This window comes from Notolabrus celidotus, chromosome 12 (genome assembly GCF_009762535.1).
Source record: "Notolabrus celidotus isolate fNotCel1 chromosome 12, fNotCel1.pri, whole genome shotgun sequence".
Classification (NCBI taxonomy): domain Eukaryota; kingdom Metazoa; phylum Chordata; class Actinopteri; order Labriformes; family Labridae; genus Notolabrus; species Notolabrus celidotus.
In genome coordinates, this window is record NC_048283.1 from 35,765,438 (window position 1) to 35,768,816 (window position 3,379).

The 3,379-nt window shown below is 44.2% G+C and overlaps 1 long non-coding RNA gene across 1 annotated transcript; it reads right to left on the reverse strand.

The window, feature by feature from the left end:
- Positions 1–703: 703 nt before the first annotated feature.
- LOC117823358 lies at positions 704–1,283 on the reverse strand. The gene is made up of 2 exons (XR_004633379.1): positions 924–1,283; positions 704–817 (listed from the first exon to the last, which is right to left on the reverse strand). It is a non-coding gene; the product is annotated as an uncharacterized LOC117823358 (long non-coding RNA).
- Positions 1,284–3,379: the final 2,096 nt, after the last annotated feature.

Genomic DNA, 3,379 nt, shown 5'->3' on the forward strand with positions numbered 1-3,379 from the left:
AACTTAGCTATGGCACTATCAGACAAGTTTCTGGTTATTACGTTTTTATTACCTTGAGTAGAACCTAATAGGAGGAAATCAAAAGTTACTAAAAAGTGATCTGATAAAAGCGGATTTTGTGGGAAGACTGGTAAGTCCTCAATTTCAAGGCCATAAGCCAGAACAAGATAAAGGGTGTGATTGAAATAGTGAGTAGGTTTGTTTACAACTTACTTCTCAGGTAGATGCTTCTAAATTTTCTGGGTTCAAATCTTCAGCACTTCCTACTGGTGCAGTGACTCGTGCCAAGAGTAAAGATGGTGGTGGTTTAGGCCTTGACACTCCATTGAAGAAAAAAGAGTGTATTTCCTGTTCCTGCTTTTCCTTTGCCTGTGTCTTGCAGCGATGTCATACAGGAGCAGATAAATGACCCAACACTGCAGGATCTGTACAACCAGGTTCTTCCTGATCATGAGGTGGAGAGTGCCTCTCGTGGCTATTTTCTCCGAGATGACGTACTGGTGAGAAAATGGGTTCCTCAGGGGGATGGTTCTGTTGGGAATGAAGTGTTGCAAATTGTTCTACCCTGTAACGGAGGTCCTGTCAGACTCTGTTACGTTAATATGTACCTGGGGAAATTGTTACCTAGACCCTGTTGTTGTGGTATGAGCCAAAGTAAATAAGTACATGACATAACATAAATTATAAAATGATAAGGCAGAGAAAGGATGCAAAGTTCTTTTATTGTATTCAGCCTGTATTCATGTGTGTGTGTGTGTTGACCCCGCAGGCGATCGGTGTGTGTCTGGTTGCCAGTGCGTGATTTGGCCGTACCAATCTATGGGGAATAAACAGTGAACAGTAACAGAGTTTGGAGCAGTTATGGTGTTCTGTAGAATGTTTTATCTGTGTAATTGATAAATGTATGATGGCAACAAACTTACCTGTACCGCTCTGTCTCCACTCCCAGGGTGCACGCGCAAAAGAGTCCCTGGGGAAACAGCAGCCTCTTTATCGTGTCGGGAGGGTTCCACCGGGAGATATGTATGGGGGGTTGTTAGTGCCAGAGACTTAGTTTGTTTAATGTCCTTTTTAGATTGTATTGAGTTTGTAAATGTATGGTAAGGACATAAGGGCATAAATAAAACTGGGGATTAATTAATCTTAATATTTGTATGGTGTTTAGGTGAGTTTTAGAGTGTGTGTATTTTTAGCACCCCTCTTCATGGTAGCACCCAATTGGAGAGGGCAAATAAGTGTGGGCTTTGTGTCTTGAGGGAGAGTCTGTCTGTCTTGGGCATGTGGCTGAGTACTCTGTTTTATTCTTGGTGTAAATTGTGCACAGAAAATAAATGCCCACAACTGGGTTTTTGCAATCTTCTGCCTCTGCCTTCTTATATGGTCGTGACCGCTTTGAGGTCTTTCTCACATACCCTGTGCACTTCGATTGGCTGTTCTTCAAACTGCTCATGATGGCATTGCTGGTCATCCAGGATGAAGGAAAACCTATGACAGAGTTCTGCAACATTTTACTGGCCTTGAGTAAAGAGAGACTTCTCTGTCTTTATCAAAACCTGCCACACTTGCCAGTTAACTGGTAAACCTAACCAAGTGATAAAGCTGGCCCTTCTTTATCCCATTCCAGTTGCTGGGCATCCATTTGAACGTCTGATAGTTGACTGTGTTAGTCCCCTGCCACAATCCAAAGCTGGAAATACATTTTTGCTAACTGTAATGTGTCAGATGCGCTATCCTGCTGCCTACCCTCTCAGAAATATTACAGTGAAGTCCATCTTAAAAGCACTGACACAGTTCATGTCTATTTTTGGTATCCCAAAGGTGGTTCAGTCAGATCAGGGGTCTAACTTATGTCCAAATTTGTTTAGTGCAGTGCTAAAGCAGTTGAACATTGAACACTCTCAATCTAGTGCATATCACACGCAAAGCCTGGGAGCTTTAGAACGGTTCCACCAAACCTTAAAGTCCCTTCTGCGTTCCTACTGCACTGAGCTGAATCGGGATTGGGAAGAGGGTTTACCCTGGCTTATGTTGGCTGCAAAAAAGGTATCCCAAGAGAGCTTAGGCTTTAGTCCAAATGACCTTGTTTTTGGTCACACTGTTCGTGGTCCCGTAGCCTCACTGCACGATGATTGGCAAGCCCAGGGACCCCCAAAAAACGTAATAGACTATGTGAACAGTTTTAGGCAGCTTATGTACAGGGCTAATAAAGTGGCTAAGTATAATTTGCAAGCAGCTCAATCCAAAATAAAAACTCTATGACCGACATGGAGAGCGCCGTGATTTAGTCCAGGTGATCAAGTTCTGGCACTTCTGCCTGTAGTTGGATCTACTTTTCAGGCTAAGTTCTCTGGCCCTTATACAGTGACTGGTAAATTGTCAGAGTTGAATTACCTGATCTCAACCCCTGACCGAAAGAAGTTAGTCCAGTTATGTCACATGAACTTGTTGAAACCGTATTTTGCTCGCTCTTCTGTGGTTCCTGCAGTGTCAGGTTATTCAGCTTTGGCAGCTGCCCCTCAATCAATCAATCAATCTCAATCAATCTTTATTTGTATAGCGCCAAATCACAACAAACGTTATCTCAAGACGCTTTTACAAACATAGGAGGTCTAGACCACACTATGTCAAATTATGAACAGAGACCCAACACCAAGACAGGGTAAGACTCAGTCTGACCCCACCTTAATCCATCATGAGCATTGCACATCGCAGTATTTAGCTAGTTACAGTGGTGAGGAAAAACTTCCTTTTAACAGGCAGAAACCTCAGGCAGAACCAGACTCATGTTAGACAGCCATCATGCCTCGACTGAGTTGGGTCTGGAAAGACAGATAGAGGGGAGTAAGAGAGAGAGGTGATAGTGATGAGACGAGTCGTAGAAGCTGTTGCCGCTGGAGTCCAGCACGTCCGTATCAGCTGGAGTCCAGATCGTCCACAGCAGGAGGACGTCTACGGCAGCTCAGAGGAATCTACGAGACAATGGAGCTCAGGGACTCCAGAAAGGTCTATGGTTAGTAACTTTAATGGGACAGGCAGAGTTAAGGTAAGTGATGAAGGGGTTGGGGGGAAGAAGGTGAGCTAGGATCCCAGTGTCAGTGTGCCAGTTCCCCCGGCAGTCTAGGCCTATAGCAGCATGACAAAAGCTGGTCCAAGCCTGATCCAGCTTAACTATAAGCTTTATCAAAAAGGAAAGTTTTAAGTCTACTCTTAAAAGTGGAGAGGGTGTCTGCCTCCCGGACCCTGACTGGTAGATGATTCCAAAGGAGAGGGGCCTGATAACTGAAGGTTCTACCTCCCATACTACTTTTAGAGATTTTAGGTACAACTAGCAAGCCTGCATGTTGGGAGAAGTCAAGAGAAGTCTCCCTCGAGGATTGAA